Source organism: Mirounga angustirostris, unplaced genomic scaffold (genome assembly GCF_029215605.1).
Source record: "Mirounga angustirostris isolate CCGP_5_RB_7025 unplaced genomic scaffold, mMirAng1.0.hap1 SCAF_12, whole genome shotgun sequence".
Classification (NCBI taxonomy): Eukaryota; Metazoa; Chordata; class Mammalia; order Carnivora; family Phocidae; genus Mirounga; species Mirounga angustirostris.
The window spans coordinates 39,890,806-39,912,988 of NW_026991720.1; the positions used below are offsets into that span (position 1 = coordinate 39,890,806).

Below are 22,183 nucleotides of genomic sequence, written 5' to 3' on the forward strand. Positions count from 1 at the left end.
TTTAGTGAATCCAAATATCGAGTGTTGCAGAGGATATGGAATAAATAGAATTTTCATACACTGCTAGAGGGAGTGGAAAAGTGGCACACTAAAGCTCTGTTTTTACAGCTGAATATACAAATGTCTCACGAACCAGCAATTGCATTCCTAGATACATACCCAATAGAAAATGCATATGTGTGTACCAAAAAGTCACAGGAATGTTCATAACAGCAGTATGTAGAGTAGTCCAAATCTGGAACATCCCAGAGGTCAATCAAGAATAAACATATTACAAAAACAAAAGCATGGAATGTATAGAATTGCTCTTGCAAGAAAATGAATGAAGTAATGCTACACGCAAAAACATGGGTAAATTTTGCAAACATTGTATTAATATATCATTCCAATTTTAGTATACGTGCTGCCAAAGCGAGCACAAAATTGTATTACTATAAAGAAGCCAGCCACAAAAGAAGTCATTGAGTGATTACATTTATATAAAATTTAAATACTAACAAAACGGATATAGGACAAGTTACAAGTAGGAGCGGTGACTGAAAGAAGGAGGACTTCTATGCTATCTCTTTTTTTTTTTTTTATTTGAGAGAGAGAATGAGATAGAGAGAGCATGAGAGGGGGGAGGGTCAGAGGGAGAAGCAGACTCCCCACCGAGCAGGGAGCCCGATGTGGGACTCGATCCCAGGACTCCAGGATCATGACCTGAGCCGAAGGCAGTCGCTTAACCAACTGAGCCACCCAGGCGCCCTCTATGCTATCTCTTGATCTGGGCGGTGGTTACTCAAATGTGCTTGCTTTGTGGTAATTCATCTGTTTTTACCCTTTCAATTTTTGCACTTTTCTATCTATAGATTAAACAATAAAAGTTTATTTTTAAAAATGGCCCATACTGGAAATTCAGTGCTGTAAGTTATTTAACACTTATTTTCACAGTTCTATTGTTTCCAAATAAGACTTCAGCCAACATTCTCTTTTCTCCCTTGAGGCTTCAGATGGAATGTTCTTCTTTTCCAAATTACTTGCATGCTACTCATTCTTTTCCTAGGTTTGATGCTAACACATCCTCTTCCTCACTTTGAAATATGTTTGGCCAGTGCTTCATCCCCAATGAAATAAGTGCCAAAACAATTAGCTCCAAATCCATTTTAGGAGCTCATTTGGAACAAATTTGCATATGGCATTTGTGAGCTTCCTACTCTTACCTATTGAATCAATATGCAAAGTAAACTCTATTTGAACCTGCTGCAGATATTCAGAATCATCTTAAGCACATAAAAGGAATGATTTCCAATATTGGGGCCCCATGTAAAAATGAGGCTGGTGATGATACCATGTCAAATATTTAAAGAGGAGGGGAGGGATCTGTGAAGCTCAGAATCTCAGTGTTTGAAGTTACACACTGTTAATGGAAACACCCTTCCAAGTAATCATCCAGTCTGCCTGCTCATCTTGTGACAGTACTGACATTTAAAGTGATTCATTGCTTATAAGCTGAAATGTCTTATCCTACTATCTACCCACATCTTCAATACCCCCCTCCCCCCTTATAGCCACAGAGAAAAAGGCTTCATCCCTTTTCTACACAATAGCCCTGCAAGTACCTGGTGACATTTGCCTTGTCCAGTTTGAGTCTTCTCTTCTCCAAGCCTGGGCTGTGATCTGTTAAAAGAATACTCATGTGGTGTGGCTCTGAGTTCCTCCACCCTCCTGGCCTCTCTGCTTTCAATACCCTTCAGTTTATTAAATTCTTTCTTCTTAGGGGTTCATCCAGAACTGCAGCAAATGCCTTCAGTGTGCTCAGACCTGTGAAATGATATCTCTTTATGTGGTGCTTTTTTTTTTAAAGAACTGCCTCCATATTTGCTCCCATCCTGTGCTTTTGGAACCAAGAGAAGACCTGTGCATTGATCATTACTAAATTTTATTTTGCTCCAGGGTTTTTCAGAACTTTTTAGATCCTAAATCTGACCACTACATCTTTATTCAAGATGTCCAACAGAACAGAACTGAAGTTGAATGTCTCTGCCCATCCAAAAGTTTCCATTTGAGCACCAGTCTATTCATGAGTGTCCTTCAGGAAAGTTATTCTCCAAATATCATATAGCCTGTGTTTCCAGAATGCCAACAGCAACCTTGCCAAATGCCTAGATGAAAACCATATATTTATGTCAATGTATGTTGTTCATCTTCATTCTGGTAACCTGTGCAAGATATCCCTGTCACAACTTAACTTTCCAGCCACATGAATGAGGATGTGGACCCCGCATTCACAGTAGAATGCAAAGATTTGGAAATTCAGCTGCATTCAAGTTCCTCTCTTTTATCTAGTAAACTAGGTGTCCTTAGACCACATAGACTCACTGAGCCTCATTTTACTAATTAAGACAATGGGATAATGCCTGTGTCTCTACTGCAGAATTTTAAAAATTTTGCTTGTTTTATGATTTGTGTGACCTTTGTCTAAAGCAGTACTTTCCCTTTAAGGTATTCCGTGAATTTCAAACTCCATATATAGAATGTTCTGAGACAGAGACCATCATCCTCATCAGTACAGAGGCAAGGTTTTCACCATTTAATGCATTCACACACTATATTTAGTTATTTTTAAAAATTGTCACCTGTAAAGAAATATCAGTACAAGGGATGGTGATGATGAAGACAACAACAACAACAATGAGGATGATGATGATGATGTCCTGTTATACAAAGTGGGGCTCCACCCTGAAATGAAGTGTTGCTAGAATAACTGATGTTACTCACTTGGCTTCCTGCAGAGTATGAGGTGTTCTATTTATATGCATGTCAGAATATTATAAGATATTTTAGAGTAGTTGCTAGGGTTGACAAATGTATTTAATGAAGGAACATGAATGCACCTCAAATCTATACTTTCGCTCAGCAAAGGACTAGATTCAAGGCCTATGTAATTCTCAGGAAACAAGCTTTATGGTGCTATTTTTTTTAAAGCATGGCTTGTTTTTCTAGAAGCAGAGCAGGAGCCCCTGCACTCTGGGAGACCACACTCCTATAGAGAAGAAATGTAATGGTATTATAACTCACGAAGTCTTAGCACATTGGGGAAGAATTCTAATCTCCCATGTTTTTTTTTTCAGCAGTAATTTACACATACATAGATCTAGTAACTGAATCACTAGGCAAAAACCTTTATTCCAGGTTAAGCCAGGCCAGCACCTAATTATAGGCTTCAAGCATCCTGATCCTGTTTACAGAAATAGTCTTAGACATTTTCTCTTGACCTTAACCTTAATTTCTTTGCTTACCTTCTATTTCTACATCCACCTAGCTCTTGACTGTTTTGCTTTGTCCCCTGTTAAGGACCCTGTGCTTGCTTGTTGTAGTTAAGGGTGGATTTGACTTCTTTCGTTCCAGGTAGCCTCCCCACCTGATTGAGCCCTTGCCTGGAACTCATCATCCCTGATGGTTTCTTTGGTTTCTTAACACTCACTCCTCAAGTGAGAGGTTCACAGTTCTCCTGAGAATGGCCAGCTCTTGCCAGAGAAACTTAAGAGACAGTTTTAGTGGGTCTTTACTTTAGCTGCCCCTAAAGTTTCATTTTCATTAAAAAAAAATCATCCCGTGTTTTCCTGTTTACTCAACACTTGTGTCTCAGTCCTCATTTTGGTTACTGTACCTCTATAGTGCATTTTTTTCTTGGAGGATGAATTAATTAATTGATTGATTAACTTAAAGTTTTATTTATTTGAGGGAGAGAGAGCGTGCACGCAAGTCGGTGGAGGGGCAAAGGGAGAGAGAGCGAGACTGTCCTGCAGACTCCCTGCTGAGCACGGAGCCCAATGTGGGACTTGATCCCACTACCCTGAGATCATGACCTGAGCCAAAATCAAGAGTCAGATGCTTAACCAACTGAGCCACCCAGGCACGCCTTAGAGGATGAATTTATTAGTATACTCAGCAAATGCCTACTGTGCCATTGAACTTAAGTACTTAACACCTTAGCTCCAGAAAGCTGCCTATTAGTTTTATTCTACCTTTGCTGGGGAACTACAATGACTGACCAACACTTAGCACAATAGCACAAAACACTTTGCATATGCTCAATATATGTTTGCTTAGTGAGTAGATGGATGGACGGTTGGATTGTTGGATCGATGGATGAATGGATGCCTGGATGCTTAGTATGTACCAGGCTGATATTAAGAATTTAATATAAAATAAATAAGTCTTGGAGATGTGACGCACAGCATGGTGAAAATCATTAATATTGTATTATATATTTGAAAGTTGCTAGAAGAGTAAATCTTCGAAGTTATTACAAAAAAAATTTTTGTAAAAAAATTTTGTAAAAAAAATAATTCAAACTGTGTTTGACAGATGTTAACTAGAATTATTGTGGTGATGATTTCACTATATATGCAAATGTTAAATCATTATATTATATACCTGAAACTAACATAAGGTTATATGTCAGTTGTATCTCAATTAAATGGATAAATAAGTATTTCATAATTTTTTTTTATATTATCCCCTCAGCAATTCTTAGGGGTAGGACTCATTAGTCTTATTTTTTTTTTTAAAGATTTTATTTATTTATTTGACAGAGAGAGAGATAGCGAGAGCAGGAACACAAGCAGGGGGAGTGGGAGAGCGAGAAGCAGGCTTCCTGCCGAGCAGGGAGCCCGATGCGGGACTCGATCCCAGGACCCTGGGACCATGACCTGAGCCGAAGGCAGACGCCCAACGACTGAGCCACCCAGGCGCCCTCATTAGTCTTATTTTATAGATAGGAAAGAAAACTCAGAAATATTGTGGTAATTTTCCCAAGACTGTTGTTAACAAATACTGTAATAACTTGGTATTATGTTAGAGGTACATTAATGATTATGATCAATAATCCTATTAGCTAGCGTCTGTTGAATACTTATGCCTCCAGTAAGTATTTTCCTCACATTATCTTATATAGTCCTCAGGCAACCCTGTAAGATAGGGACATTATTATTATGTCCAATATATGTAGTCTTTAGGGTCACATCCAGAGGTGTCCTATCTGTGCATGACAATTTAACTGAGAGGTGTAAAACACTATATTTTCACTTACTCACACTTCTCTCTCCGTGGCCAATACAGAAAGTAGAGCATACAAAGAACCTCTGCTTCTGCTTTCCTGGAAACGTAAGTAAAATCAGTAAATACCTACAGTTGCCCCTCCAGTTCCCCATTACTAAAAAGATAGTCATCCAGATTGCTAAATTGTCATCACTAAATTAATTTGAATTTATCTCCCATTAATGATAGGGATTAGGATAGGACTACAAGGTTTTGACATGCTATGATAATATTAAATATATAACTATATATTTGTTTTCTTTTACATGTCATCTCAGGCAATTAAATAGCTAGCTAAATGGGGTGTTTTTATAAGAAAACTCAATTCTGAATTGGGTTCATCTAATATCATCATTCCTGATTTTACTTATTTTTTATTTTTATTATTATATTTATATTATTTATAATATAATGTATATTATCATAAATATATATTATATTTATTATATCAAGGTATAATTGGCATATAACACTCTATTCGTTTCAGGTATACAACATAATTATTTGATATTTGTACATATTGTGAAATGATCACCACAAAAAGTCTAGTTAACATCCTTCCCCATACATAGTTACAAAAGTTTTTTTTTCCTTGTGATGGGGACTTTGAAGATTTACTCTTTTAGCAACTTTAAAATGTGCAATACAGTATTATTAACTATAGTCACCCTTTATTCTTAGATTGACTCTCTTAATAGAGTCTGATGGTTCTCATAGGGTTTCTTCACTTTTTAAAAATCTTAGTTCTCTCTCCTTTTCCACCTGAATAATTTCTAAATTCCTATCCTCCAGGTTGTTCACTCTCTTTTTTCATCTGATGTGCCCTATTACCAAAGCTTTCTAATGCATTCTTCATCTTATCTATTGACTCCTTCAGTTCCAGAATTTCTGTTTCATGGTTTGTTTGTTTTTTATAATTTCAATTTCTTTGGTAAAGTAGTCCTTCTGTTCATTAATTTTATTTTTGGGTTTATTGAATTAATTGCCTTTCTGAATTTTCTGTAGTTTATTGAATTTCTTCATAACAGCTATTTGAGGGGTTTGGGTCTTGTTTTAAAATTTTTTATTTGAATGTAGTTGACACACAATGTTACATTAGTGTCAAATGTACAACATAGTGATTCAACATCTCCGTGAGTTACGCTCTGTTCCCAAGTATAGCCACCATCGTTGCTGTTCGACGCTGTTACAGTATCATTGACTCTATTCCCTAGGCTGTGCCTTATATTCCCGTGACCTATTCACTTCCTAACTGGGAGCCTGTATCTTGTACCCCCCTTGCCCTGTTTTGCCCATCCCACCTCCCTTTCCTCTGGCAACCGTCAATTTCTTCTCCATAACAGCGATTTTGAATTCTTTATCGGCTAGATTGCACTATTCCATGTCCTTGCGTTCAGCTGCTGAAGAATTGTCATCTTCTTTTTGCGATACCATATTACCGTGACTTTTCATAGTGTTTCATGAAATGTGCCTCTGCGGTCACATTTAAAGGAGCAGACTCCTCTCTTATTTAGGGAAGGCTGCGTTTACTTGGGTTCTAACAGTTCAGCAGGCGGGCGACCAGAAGCCTTTCTTCTCACTTCCAGACGGTGGTGCTATAGCACAAGCGTTCGGCTTCTCCTCCGGCGCTGACGAGGCTCCACCCTGACTTGCCACCTCCCCTGGTGGCGGCCGCTGCCACGCTGCCACCAGCACAATCCCCGCATGTCGCTGTGCTGGCCCTCGGGAGTGGGGCTGCCTCACCCGTTCCTCCCTTTCCTCTGACTCCAGAATTGTCTGTGTCTCGCTCCAAAGGCTTGCCAATTCTCCCATCGGGCGAGCTGGTTCTCCCCACATTCTCTGTTTCCCACAAATGCCCAGTTGTGTGCTCTCCAGATTACCTCTTTCCTGATGGCAGCAAGTGGGGGGGGGGCATCCTCAGACTCCCTCGGGTACACAGCATCCTCTGAGGTCCTCCCGGCCCACTTTTGGATGCACACGAGGGTGGATCTCCCAGGTGTCGTGGTGTACCATGCGGAGGCACTTTTGTTCGGTTCCAGATGCCCAGTTAGTTGTAAATCAAAGGGGAGGGGGAAAGGAACAAGCCCCACTGCCCTGCTGCTGACCTCACTCTCCTCCAAAACTTGCCTTTGAAGAGCGATGGCCCTAGGGTAACTAGTTGTTCTTGGTTTGCCCAGAACTTGCCTAGTTTTAGCATGTAAATCCCACATTCCAGAAAACTCCTCAGTCCTCAGTAAGTGGGGACGTTGAGTCACCCTGCACGTCCCTCCAAAACAAGCCTCTAAGATCTGATACCAACTCCACACAAAACTGGAGCTCCATGAAAACCTATCAATCTACGACTCTGTTCTTAGCTAAGTCACATTTCTTTTCTATTTATTAAATAACCAGCTTCTTTGAAAATACAAATCTAAGTGATATTTCTCGGTCCTGGTCAGCCTTTATCCTGATGGTGATGGTGCGGAAAGGACAGTCGCTCACCAGCTTGGGTGGCACTTGTGAAAAATGACGCTCATTATGTCAGGGTTCCTGCCGCAGCCCAGGGCTCATCTCCTCAGTGGGGCAAACTGGTCTCCGACCAGCCAATGCTGCATTACAACCACGTAGATGTACAGAGGGTTAAACCTCCTACAGCTGTGGTGCCAATGGACTGGGATATCTGTGGGCACACCCCATAACATGGCCAGTGTTTCTGGGGGTTACACAGTAGTGACTCCAGCAGGCTTTAGGATCTTTTGTGAAGGGGCTCACAACAAAGTTTACTTTAGTTGGAGTTTTGTCCACAATGATACACTCATTCATATTTTGTAGCACATTATTATTCACTACTCGTGTGCCCTCATTTGAATAAGCATCTTCAGGAAGCTTGTGTCATGTTATGGGATGCTCTAGGTAGGGGTCAGAAAATTTTTGCTGTAAATGGCCACATAGTACATATTTTAGGCTTTGAGGGCCTTATGAGCTCTGCCACAACTACTCAAATCAGCTGTTCTAAGTCAAAAGCAGTCATAGACAATACACAAATGGCTGTCTTCCAGTAATACTTTATTTATAAAAACAGGCAGCAGGCCAGATTTGGCCTGTGGGCTGCACTTTATGGAATTCTGCTATTAACAGAAACAATTGTAGTTAGCCATAGAGTTGTAGAGAAAACAAATGTTGAAGCAATTCTGGAGAGTGTTATGTAAGATCCAGTTTTATCCATCTTCAGACTACTAAAGATTTCAAATCATTGGAATCATGATCCAGTTGTTAAACTTTTTTTCTTAAAGATTTTATTTATTTTTGTGGGCGCGTGCACGCACGAGAGAGAGCAAGAGAGCACAAGTGGGAGTGGGGAGGGGCAGACGGAGAAGCAGACTCCCCACTGAGCAGGGAGCCCGATGCGGGGCTCGATCCCAGGACCCTGGGATCATGACCTGAGCTGAAGGCAGCCGCTTAACCGACTGAGCCACCCAGGCGCCCATCCATTTGTTAAACTCTTTGGCCTACCTCAGACATTCAGTAAAGCACCGCCATTCTTACTTCTTGCCCAGGAAGATTGTGGGAGAATAGGTATAGATTAAATAGGTATATGATTAAAAAAAAAAAAAAAGTTTTTCTCTGGACTGTCTTTGAGTATATAAACTGGACAGAACCTCTAGTTTAAAATGTTTTCCAGAATAAACATCTCATCTGAATGCTGATCCTAATATTTTTCAAATTTCTCTTTTAACTTAAAGACTCTCATCTGCTCAGCTGGTACATAGTGGGCTTCATAATTGTTCTCTTGCTAGCAACTGTGCAGAAAATCTTCCAGGCTCCTCAAGAATTTGCCTGAGTGACTACAGATTGCTTGGAAGTATGAGTGCCGTAGCCCCTTATAATTGTGAAGGACACTTTGTTCTGAAATGAATTTTAAGTTGTATGCTCACTCATTTTAAATTTTAGGGTCTCATTAAGCCAGTCAACAATTCCTACCTTAACTAAATCATTACAAAAAAATGACCTCATTAAATATAGTCTTTTAAAAACTTATACTTTTAGAGATTTTGGAACCTATCCCCCAATCAATTTCCCATCCTTTTCCTCAAGGTGTCCCAAAATAAAGTGACCCCTATTTTGGCTACCCACAGCTCCCCAGAATAGTAAATCTATTTTCAAACTGTCCATAGTCATTTTAGAGAACTTTGCCGTAAGAAAAAAAAATTACCTTTATTCACATAAGCAAAGTCTAGGGAGAAAGCACATATTTATCACATCAGAGAAAGTTCTTTCATGTAAGACCTATCTTGGGGACATAGGTTCAGACAAGTCTCTAACTTGGCAGGTAGTTCACTGGGGACACACACTCCAAGCAGCTCGGCTTTAATGATCTTACATAACACTCCCATAACATCTGCGGAAGCATCACTAGGGTATGAAATTGTGGCAAACTTCTCTATGAGTTTTTCACGATATAAATAGTCCAGAGTTGCTATCATAAAAGTAACAGTTTCTCTAATAAAACACATCTGCATTTTATAGCCACCATGAGTTATCAGCCCCAGCCAAGATTTTGAGTTTGCTTTCCCCTCCTCAGTAGGTACCAAGTACAGGAAAGCTATTCTAAGTTGCGGATTATATAGATTATACATACAGCCATCCACCAGAAGATACTTAGAAATAAACCATATCAGGAGGCCTTTCATATCCATCTCACACATTGCTTCACTGGTCTTAGAACAGTGGGTGGTAGAGGCTGATGGTCCCTTCACATTGGCAAACAGATTCATACCCTCATTCTCTTTGACGTAAAACCTTAACATAGAGAAGGAAATAACATGAAATAAAATGAATTTCTGTGAAATACAAAGCCAACCATATTAATGCTAAAGCCCACCCTGACTGGAGTCTCAAACCCCTACTTGGCCTCCAGCTTCCCAGATGCAAAGTGACTACTAGCTTTGCCGGTGGTAGCAATGCCCCAGATAACAATTTTTTTGCCTGATGTCAGAGCCAACCTCTGCCAACCATGTCAGCCTACTCTTTTCTCTGCAGTGAATTCTGGGAGACTCCTCTTTCAATCTCTTAGACCACTAATTCGTGTTTTACTCGTGTCTACTTTGCAATCTGTTTTCTTTTTAACTTCTAAGAACTCTGTCGTGATTTATAAGAGCTACAAATCCTCTTTTGTTAATGTTTTTTGTTGTCCCCCCCCCCATTAACTTTGCATCCTTGTGTATTTCTTGTGTTTTCATGATATTGGTGCCTCTGTTTCATGTTATTAGTTTTCTTGAAATATTTGAAAATTTAAAACTCTATGTCCCTATTTTGAGTTGAGGGTTTAGACATAAGGCTCTGTTGGTTACAAGTCTATTTTCATTCCCAAAGACAAATTCTTGTTTCCCTGCTGGGACTAGAAGTCCTGGCTATGGACTAGTGGTTTTTATTGAGAGGAGGGTCTGGGGATGAGGTTGGGCAGAGTGCAGAACCTAAAGGATTAGAATAGGGTTCCCCATTTCTTCTATTACCCAGATGCTTCTCTGAGAGTCTCTCTATCAGAAATGTCTCTGCAGAAACTCATGCCTTGGCTTTAATCTAGGGGTAAAGCCTGGTGTCTACTGTTCCTTTTCCATTTTTAATTCCTGGCTGTCCCCCAAAGGTACAGCCTTATCTCTACCTTTGCTCTGCCCTTTGGTGCATCCCAGTCTCCCCAGGGCTCTTCCTGGTGGGCAGTGTGAGCAGAGAAGCAGCAGGCCCAACTAGCCTAGCTGTTTTGTTTTGGGGTTTTTTTGTTTTTGTTTTTTTAAAAGATTTTATTTATTTATTTGACAGAGAGAGACACACAGAGTGAGGGAACACAAGCAGGGGGAGTGGGAGAGGGAGAAGCAGGCTTCCCATGGAGCAGGGAGCCTGACGCGGGGCTCGATCCCAGGACCCCGGGATCACGACCTGAGCCGAAGGCAGACGCCCAACAACTGAGCCACCCAGGCACCCCTAGCCTAGCTATTTTGAAGGAAGACCTTTAATGAACTACCCTGATAGTTATCTTGTTTGCATTTGTCGAATCTGACTTTAAAATTTCTCTTTGGAGGGCCTCCTGGGTGGCTCTGTCAGTTAAGCATCTGCCTTTAGCTCAGGTCATGATCCCAGGGTCCTGGGATGGATCCCCTGTCCAGGCTCCCTTCTTAGCAGGGAGTCTGCTTCTCCTCCCCTCTGACTCTGCCCCTCCCCCTGCTCGTGCACGCGTGTTCTCTCTCTCTCTCTGTCTCTCTCAAATAAATAAATAAAATCTTAAAAAAATAAGATAAAATTTCTCTTTGGAGAGGAAGGGATCCCATCTGAGATACTCGTCTCCAACCTGTATTTTGGGTTGTATTCTTTTACCTCTGATTCCTTCATAATTGCAATGCCTTATGACTTATGCTTCATTGTTAGCAGACTTTAATATTTTTCCACCACTGTTAGGAATTATTTCTTTTAAACTACATTTTTCAGATCTGTCAGTGAAACTTAGAACGGAAGAGAATAGATGCAAATGCTGCATCCTTCAACTTAAAGCAGAAGTTCCAAGAGGTTATTTAACCTTGTTAACAAAAGGAAAATCTTGGTAAAAATATATGGATTTGCTTACCTTTTTTTTTCCTCTCTTTCTCCCTCTTTTTCTCCCTCTCTGTTTCTGTGAGAATATGCATGCATGTGTATACACACATATATATGCATATATTTTTCCAAATCTTAAAATAATCTTTTAAAGTAATAGGGTCATCAATTTTATGGATGAAGAAATTCAATTAAGGCTTAAGAACTTTCAATTAACTTGATTTAATTTCAAATAAGTAGGAAACTTTGTATTATACTTGACCTAGTACATCCTTTGTCTATTTTTACCTCTTTTTTTTTTTAATATTTTATTTATTTATTTGAGACAGAGAGAATGAGAGAGAGAGAGCACATGAGAGGGGGGAGGGGCAGAGGGAGAAGCAGGCTCCCCACCGAGCAGGGAGCCCGATGCAGGACTTGATCCCGGGACTCCAGGATCATGACCTGAGCCGAAGGCAGTCGCTTAACCAACTGAGCCACCCAGGTGCCCTATTTTTACCTCTTTTAAAGTGATTTGTCCCAACTAGACTTTGAACTCTATCATTTTGGGATAATGGTTTATTCACCTCTGTCACTGGTACCTAGTAGTGGTTGATACATACAGTAGGCACTCAGTGGGTGTTTGCTGAATTCAATTGAAGTGAAAAAAACAGAATTCTAAACCTGGTATCTCTGATTTCAGAGCTTACATTGTTTATACCTCACTCTATTACCAGAGCTAACAATTGCTTTAATTCTTCAGATTTAAGACACCACTGTCTCCCAATGCAAATGTAAGGAAACTGCATTCTCATGCACTCCCTTCCTGTAGCCTGAGGCATTTTCCCAAGGGATCATTTGCATAGGGTAAGAAACTATTCTGGACAGGAGGCTCCAGCAGCAAGTTTTAGAGACTAGAACCCTAGAGGACAAGCAGCATGTATCCTGTTTGCTTTTCTAGTTGGTTCCTGCATGCCACAAAGTTAATATACAAGTTGGAAATATTAACGAGTTGTGAAAGTAGAATAATGTCAGGAGCAACAGCTTTGGAGACAATGGGAGCAACCAGTTTAAGCTGAGGCTGAAATTCAACCCTGGTCATGACTAGCAAACAGCACTTAAAGAACATCTGTTCCCATAGATCCACCTACACTAGTGCTTTTGCTTTGGCTTAAGAGGAAAAAGGAGGCCGTACTTGCAGGCTTATATGGATATATAAAGGCTGAAAATGGGCCGATGGGATGCAACTTCAAATGTCTTCCCAGGATTGAATCCATGGGCCTTGTTCTAAATCCTATGGAGGGTAAAAGATCTCTTTGCAAGGAACATTCTCAGACTTGGGCATGAGTAGCATTGCTTGGCTTCCCAGACTGTAGATAAAATGCAACACAGAGTGAGTACCATTGAGCATGGTCTTCATTTCTGCTCCAGACTCATTAACCATTGTGATTCTAGCCCTGTGAATTAGTGCATTGATGATGGAGGCTAGAGTAACCACAGGATACCCATGAAGACCAGGATGTTCAGCAGGAGGTGATAGAAACCCAGTGGATAGCTGTGCAGAAAAGCGGTAGTGCCTAGACTACACTTGTAATTATTGTAGACAAATGACGTACCTCGTGGGGCATCCCTCAGAACTTGTGTGGGGAGCCTTTTCTCCATTCCTAATATCATGTCTGTTTAGGCATAGTAGTATAGCTTACTTAATAAAATAGGTTCCGAAGTCTAACTGCCCAGTCTGGACAAAAAATGTTGCCATTTGCCAGTTGTGCCCTGCATTTACTCCTTAACCTTTCTGTGTTCACGATACATGTCCACAGAACAGTACTGCCCTCAAAGTATCATGTGAATATTAAATAAAATAAAGGACCTAAACACAGCATAGGGCTTGGTCCACTTTAAGCATTAGTTTGTGTTAGCGGTGTTGTTACTGTAATTAGTATTATTATCATTATTATTTTTTAGTTTATCTTCATTTGGAGCATTATACCTGCTCATTCCACTCTACTTTTCATTTTCTCAACACTGTTGTGTTATCATAGGCTTCAGAGGTTTTCTTAATAGTCATCTGTATGCAAATGCTAGACTCTTGCTATAAAATTTTCCCTTTTCCTTTTGATTGTGGTATTTGTTGACATTTTTTCCTTTACTTTTCACTGCATCACTTATTTTCCTATTATTTATTATGTCTACTATATGCTAAAGATTCTTCTGAGAACTAGGTATATAGCATTAGGCTACCCTCAAGGAGCTTACATTCTAATGGTGGAGATAGACAATAAAATAAACCCATATATAATGTAATGCCAGGTCAATGTAAGAGCTATGAAGAAAAATAGAAGGCAAATGAAGAGAGAGTGACAGGTGATATCAGCTTAAATAAAGAAATCAGGAAAAGCACCCCTTTATTGTAACAGAGCATAGGGAAAAGCAGAAGTTTTTGTGTGTCTTAATTAATGAAAGCAGTAGGGTTCTCAGAGGTGAGCAATTAGGGGTCTCCTTAATAACAACAAGACAAATTGTTGAGCAGCTAGAAGTACGACAGAGAAAACCAAAGAACAAGATAGCTAAGAAGAGCTCTCCTGAGATAAATCAAGCCTCAAAGACTACCCCCTCAAAGAAGTCCAGCTTTAACTGGATCAGACTATGAGGCAATTTATGACCCAAGGTGTTGTCAAAAACAATTGAGAAATCAGCTATTAATCAGTGGAGACTAACAGCTAGGTGTGATAACAAGCCCGAAGCTTAATACGGGGTTCAATCATGGGGCGCCTAGGTGGCTCAGTCGTTAAGCGTCTGCCTTCGGCTCAGGTCATGATCCGAGGGTCCTGGGATTGAGCCCCGTGTCGGGATCCCTGCTCTGCGGGAAGCCTGCTTCTCCTCTCCCACTCCCCCTGCTTGTGTTCCCTCTCTCGCTGTGTCTCTCTCTGTCAAATAAATAAAATATTAAAAAAAATATGGGGTTCAATCAAAGAAAACTGGCTAAAACTGTAGTGTCCCTGGGGAAGGAGGCCAGAGAAACTGTGCATATGCCTAAAGTAGATCAATAGAAATTATATAATCTGAAGAATGGAGAAGGAAAAGGACAAGAACCATATGACAATCTTAACAGACACACAAAAGCATTTCACAACATTCAACACCCTTTCATGAAAAAAAAATACAACAAACTAGAAATAAAAGGGAATTTCCTCTATCTGATCAAAGGCATCTATAAAACTTTCACATCGGATATCATAACTTAATGGTGAAAAGCTGAAGGCTTTACCCCTTAAGATAAAGAACAAGACAAGGATGACTACTCTCACCAACTCTGTTCAACATCGCATTGGAAGTTCTAGACAGAGCAATTAGACAAGAAAAAGAAATGAAAGACATCCAGATTACAAAAAGAGAAGTAAAACTATCTCTTTTTTCAAATTACATTATCTTTTATATAGAAAACCCTAAGGAATATCTTTTCTATGAACAATCCTAAGGAATCCACTATTAAATGAGTTAAGCAAGGTTGCAGGATAATCAACCTACAAAAATTGATTGTATTTCTGTATTAAGCAACAAACAATCACAGTAACATCAAAAAAGAATAACATACCTAGAAGTAAAATTAATAAATGAACTGCAAAACTTGTAGTGTTAAAACTATAAGATATTGTTGAAAGAAATTGGAGAAGACCTAAATAAATGCAAAGACATTCACATTCGTGGATCAGAGACTTAATATTTTTAAGGTAACCATACTCCCCAAATTGATCTACCGATTCAATGTAATCTTTATCAAAATGCCAGCTGGCTTCTTTGCAGAAAAGACATCATGGGGACTGTGGAGTAGAGAACAGGTGGAGGAGATTAAAGTAGAGGTGGAAAGCCCACTTTACAGGCAATTCTATTCATCTAAGTGAAAAGTGATAGGCTGGGCTAGGCTTGTGGTGGTGGGAATGGAGAGATATGACTAGATTCAAGACATTTCGTGGGTAAATCTGCAAAAATGTGAAAATAAACATAGGGGTAAATAACATGAGTCTGTAAATGAACATGGTATTGGAATAATTTACTCTAATGAGCTCTTCAGAGAATAACTGCCAAATGAATCTAAATAAATAATGAGAATCTGCTCATTGACTAAGATGCAAAGCTAGTCTTCAGTGAGTGTTCTGCATAAAAAGCAACAACTTTCTTAATTGTTCTTGGCAACTTCTCAGAAGTTCTCATATAATTGTTTTATTGTGGAGCACTAAGTCTTGCTGTATCTTCAAAAAACTTCTTCCCAAAGTAAAGTCTTTAGCAGAGAATAGGGGGATAAAACAGCACAAGTGCTCAGGACTCCTAATAAAAAATAGAAAGTCATTTACTCAGAATGAATATTGAAAGCTATTATATTATTGACTTAAAGGATTCAGTTAATGGGGTTCTGAACTTTGTTTCTGATCTCAGTTTTATTGAGTTACAATTGACATGTACAATTGTAAGCTATTTTTTTTTTAAGTAGACTCCATGCCCAGCATGGAGCCCAATGGGGGGCTTGAACTCATGACCATGAGATCAAGACCTGAGCTGAGATCAAGAGTTGGACCTTCAACCGACTGAGCCACCCAGACACCTTACAAATTGTAAGCTATTTAAAGTGTGCATAATGGTGATTTGATATGTGTTTACATTGTGAAAGAATTCTCCTCATCTAGTTAACTAGCACATTTATCACTTTACATATTTATCTTACTGGGGTGAGGGTAAAAACATTTAACTTCTACTCCTTTAGCAAATTTCAATTACAGAATTCAGTATTATCAACTATCATCTGAACTTTTAAGCAATTTTTTCTGTCTCTCGTCTTTAAGATCCTATCACAGATAACAAGAAAGACAAATAGGTTAAGTAGTGGTTTTCTTGTAAATTATGAGTTCATTCGCAGGTTGCTAAATCAAACGGATTAAACCTCCTGCTGTTGATTTAATCATTTAACTGAGTAATGGCATATTTTAGCCTCGTATTCTATACTTCAGGTTTGAGCGTTTTCCATCAGCAAAATTCATCCTTTTAATTTGTGACTTTCATTCCAACTCTTGATTTTTTTTTACAATTTATTTAGCACTATTTCTGTACTTGTGATGATCTCATTTGAAGCTCATTTTATCAAATATTATTTTAACACCTGATTTTGTGTGTGCTTTCAGAAATTAGATAGCCTAGAGGGAAAATGCTTTGCTGAGCCAATAATAAAAATACTATTTAGAAAATTCTATACCACCAGATACAATTGACATAGGTTATTAGAATTTTTAGTTGACTATGGTTATTCTAGTATTTTGTATTCACTGAAACCAAAGCTCATGTTTTTTGTTATCAGAAGGAACTACATTATTTTGTACAAATAGTTCTGCCAAATAGGTGCTGAATTCAATACTAATATCAAAACTAATGTATTTTTATATTTAACCTTTTTGCTGTAACAGTATTAAAATGTAAATGTTTTTAATGTGACATGGTTATAGAAATTTCAGGATCTGAAAATTAGGTATCTTTTATGACAGATAACGTTTTTGTTCTAAGAATTAATTTAGTTTAATTTGATTCTAGGTAAGCAAAAATCAGGAAAAATTTTGATTAATAAAGTTAAGGAAAGAAAAGAGTTGGTCCTTAAAGGAAACCCTCTGTGGAAATGTTTTTAAATCAAGTACATTTTATAGATATAATATATAAATTGTGTGTATATATATATGTGTATATATATATATATATATAGTGCAATATATATCCCTTTACACGGGCTCCAGATATAACCAAGCAAGTGTGACAGACAGTTATACAGGCTGCTATGAGGCTCCACCTATTTGGATAATCATCCTTTGGCTTAAATCACACTACATATCTTTCCTTGACAACCAAATTAAGTTAGAGGGAAAGAGAACATTAGCAGTTACTATGTGCTGATCATGGGGCTTGGTCCCAGCTTCATAAATTGATTTCAGACATTTAGGACACCCAAAAACTCCAACATGTTTTTTTCTCAGTGATACTATCTATGATTAATAATAGCACAGTTAACTCCAAAGATACCAGGCCAAATTACTATCACAAATAAAAAATAATGCATCCAGAATTATAGCAAAAAAACCCCCAAACACACTGAGATCGTAGTGTCAAGAAGCAATTATGATAAATGTTAATAATTACTCACAAATATTGCGAATATTTCTCTTGCCGCACTCCATAGCACAGTGTATGCACAGGGCACTCACTTTTCCAATCCGGTAATATTTCAAGGGGAGAGGAGGTATTTTTGTTGCATGTTCTCATCTTACTAGTCCTCCTTGGAAAAGGGTTAAACTTTGGATGCAGCTCTATGAATTCAGTGGGTCAATATTTCTGACGTGATTTGGTCTCAGAGAAGCAGGTGTTTCAGAGCATGATAAGCTACCCTGGAAGATATAGACACATGATGGATGGGTGCATGGATATCTAGACAGATAGAAGTGTCTACTTCCTGATACTTCCTATGCTTCAGATATGGTACCAAATGGTTTGCATAATTACTCCTTACAACAGAACTATTCTCCCCATGTAAAAAGTGTGCAAACAGCAAGGTTTATTTTTTTTTTTCAAAGATTTATTTATTCATTTGAGAGAGCGAGAATGAGAGAGAGTACATGAGAGGGGGGAGGGTCAGAGGGAGAAGCAGGCTCCCTGCCGAGCAGGGAGCCCGATGCGGGACTCGATCCCGGGACTCCAGGATCATGACCTGAGCCGAAGGCAGTCGCTTAACCAACTGAGCCACCCAGGCGCCCCAGCAAGGTTTATTATTGTACCAATGTCAAATGGGGGCAGACTAGGAATCTACCCCAGGCATGTCTGTTTCCAAATCACGTGCTTTTTAAAAATAATTATATTGTGCTCTGTCTTATTATATTAACAATTGTATAGGAGATGTTTACTGGGTGCCAGTGTGTTTGCTCTTTGATTATATGTTATGTGTTTCAAATACATGATCTCATCTGAGCAAGGTATTATTTTACATACGAGACTCAGAAAGACCAAATATTAGTTTTATGGCCACCAAATCCTTCTGTGGCTTCTGTGTTGACCTTCCAAATTCAATAACTTGGAAAATATGATGTCTTTACTCTTAGGAATTTTAATAATCAATGCATAGGAAGCAAGGGGCAGTATCTTTTTCCTTTTCCCCCTTTTATTTTTTTTAAAGATTCTATTTATTTATTTGAAAGAGAGAGAGAGAGAGCATGAGCAAGGATGAGGGGGAGAAGCAGACTCCCCTGATGAGCCCGATGTGGGGCTGAATCCCAGGACCCTGGGATCATGACCTGAGCCAAAGGCAGTCCCTTAACCGACTGAGCCACCCAGGTGCCCCTCTTTTTCTCCCTTTTAGATGAGGTAATTGAACCACAAACAATTCAGTGACTTGCAAATTCTCCTTAGCCAGTCAGTGGTAAAGTCAAAATTATAGCTCCTGGATCTGAATCATGCTGTTTCTCTGGAATGTTCCTCACCTGAAGAGGCTATAGTCAGCTTTTGTTATTCCACTGCCCAGCAAGCTTCCTGACTTTCACATGCTTGTCTCCTCTTGCTGGGCTCCAAGGAGACCAGGAGAACACTGCCTGGTAGAAATAGTGCCTGTCTTTGAATCTACATCAAGACCATGATGGCAGTGTGGGGTGTTTTCCCCATGTATAGAGTGTGTGTGTGCGTGTGTGTGTGTTGCTTTTAATAAAAGGCACTTTTATTATCCACTTTTGGGGGATAATATGCTGGCTTAACTTCAGCTTAAAAAATCAGTTTTTCTGCTTGTAATCTAAACACTCTCCAAAGATGTGTAAACCTGATAACAATCCACGATAAAGGACTCATAAGCAGAACCTGTCCTGCACATACATTTCCCAAGGGGAGAACCAAAATGATTTGCAAAGCAGGATCTACAGAAAATGCATTCTCTTCCACATACAGGAGAAGTGTGGATACTGTGAGAATGTAAAGGCCTGCTTCCCAAGTGGCCTTGGCAGAGAACAGTCCTTATTACCATGACACTGGGTAACGTGGACTGTTAGCTGTATTGGGGGCAAAGTGGGGCTGGCCCCTTGTACTGAGCCAAATGGCCAGTGTTGGCAAGAAAGACGAAACAGCTGAGGAAGCTCACACCATCCTTGTTCCCATGAGGTTTGGTGAAAATAGCACATACTTAATCAGGTAACCTGAACTAGTTACCTTTCCTGGTCAGTAAAATGATGATAAAAGTAATAGCAGCTACAGTGATGACCGTACAGGGAAGATGGTTGAGAAATTTTAAAGAAACTGTGGGTTTGTGTGTGGGTGTGTGTGGTGTATGTGTATGTAATGTAACTTATGTATAAATATGTATTATGTACTATATACATAAAACACAGCACAGTGTTCATACACTGATTCATTCATCCACTCAAATGCACAGTAAGTGCTGGCCTCTTAGGTTCTTTTTGTTCTGCCCCCTCTCCCTACCTCAACCTGATTTTTGTCCAAATGCTTGGGATAGCTCTGAAATCCCTTTTTCTATTTTGATTTAAATTTAAAACTCATTTTGATGGTTTAAAGAAAACATCATCTCCTCTCTTCTACTATAAGAATTATGACTTAGATGTTTCTGTCAGCTCTAAGCAACTGACTGCTCCTCAGGACAGTAAACAACCGAAATCAGAGGGTTTCAGAGATTGGTTATCTTGCCTTTTGAGTCACAGACCCAAAAGGCAAAAAAAAGAGATAAGAGAAAAAGCATTCACCTGAATTTGTGCTGCTCTCTCAAAACATCTTTTTCTCCTGCAACCTCATCCACTCATCAGCCCACAGCATTCCCTCGTCCCTGTGGATATTCAATAGCTGAGCTGAGTTGGTTATCCTTTATGTTAGGGTCAGAGTATGTTTCCCAGTTAGAATGCCTGAAATAGCATCTCTAGGCAATTTCCTCCTTGTTCTCTGCCTCGATGTCTTTACACAGACTGTCCCTTCTGTCTCAACACTGCAACAATGCCAGCAAGCCCCAGGGACCCCTTGGCCCCTGTACAATCCCACCTCTTAATTACGTCCTATGAAGCTTTCAGATCCTAGCCAGCTGCTTAGGTAAATTGGATCCTCTTATTATACATTCTAAAAACAAAAAAACCCACATTTTTTCAAAGCAATTGCCACAGGTTGCAATGATATGCGTGTGTGTATGTGGTTATTTGACAAACATCTGTCTTCTGCACAGCACCATAAGCTACAGAACAGTGGAGTTTGTGTCTGTTTTCTTCTCTATTACATCACTGTACTGAGGACAGTGCTGGGCACATGGTAGGCACATGTGCATTTGTTGAATGAATACAGTATTGGTAATGACCCAGTAGGAAGACTCATTTCCGTAAATATTCCAAAGCCTCAACTCCGCCTAGGATGATGCTGAAATGTCCCCTTAGACGGGGTATTCACTGAAACACTGAGTAGAACAGTCAGAGTCTTGGGAAAAATCAAGGATGCTTTTCAGGCCCATCATGGTCAATCCTTTTGTTTAAAACCTATTTCACATACTATGTATGGTAGCAGCTTGTATACAACACCCAGGAAATATGAGCTGGTCTCTCTGTTCCACGACTGGGTCACCTGCCCTTCTGAGCAACAACAAGCACATGGAAAGAGAAGAGCATCAACCTCTGTAGGCCTCCTATGATGTGCCCAGCACTTTGCCTTCACCATTTCCTGAAAGGGAAGGACTGTAATTCTGTTTATTCCACATTCCCTAAGACACCTCTATGAGTCTTGGACATATAGCAAGCATTGTATTAACCATTCATTAATGCTTGTCAAAGAAATTTCATTTATGAAAACAGGGACCCTGTGACATGTGGGCAACTGTGGACAAACAAAAACAATGGTGGCTTATGAGGACTTCTGTCACTTAGAAAGGAGAACCATAGCAGGGATGAATTCTGAAAATTAAAAAAAATGTGTTTGCTTAGTGCTATAGGAGAAAGTGTTGAAGTAAAGGCAATTAAGGATATGTGCTAATCATGGAGATAAATTCTTAGCTAACTGTGAAAAACTAAGATAGCCAAACTTTAATAGGTGTGGATAAGGGGTGCTGATTATATGGCACCTCGCTCCAAAGATATCCCCTAAGATGTCTGTCTGGCCTCAACATAAGCAAGCGCTGAAGATTTTTTTGGCTCAATCTTCAATCATTTTAACACCTGGAAAATCTCCTTTCATCTATACCTCCCCCACTTCTCCCCCAGATACTAGATTACTTTGAAACAACATTATAACATTTCATCCATGAATGTGTCAATCCTAAAAGATAAGGACTCTTCCTTTTAATATAACCACAATACCATTATTATACCTTAAAAAAAGAAAAAGAATTCCTTAGTGTCTTACTCAGTCAGTGAGATCTCCCAGTACGTCATATAAATGCTTTTATTGTTAGTTGGTTGGCTGTTTTTTCTTTTGTTTATTTCCACAGTTGTCTTGTTGGAATCAAATCCAAACAGGATCCCCATTATGCATTGGTTGATATATCCCCTGTGTCTCTTGTAAT

The 22,183-nt window shown here is 39.4% G+C and overlaps 1 long non-coding RNA gene across 1 annotated transcript in view; it reads left to right on the forward strand.

Annotated features, from left to right (window-relative positions):
* The window catches only part of LOC123835394 (uncharacterized), an 84,221-nt gene that overhangs the window by 40,715 nt on the left and 21,323 nt on the right, over positions 1 to 22,183 (forward strand). The window lies entirely within an intron of this gene.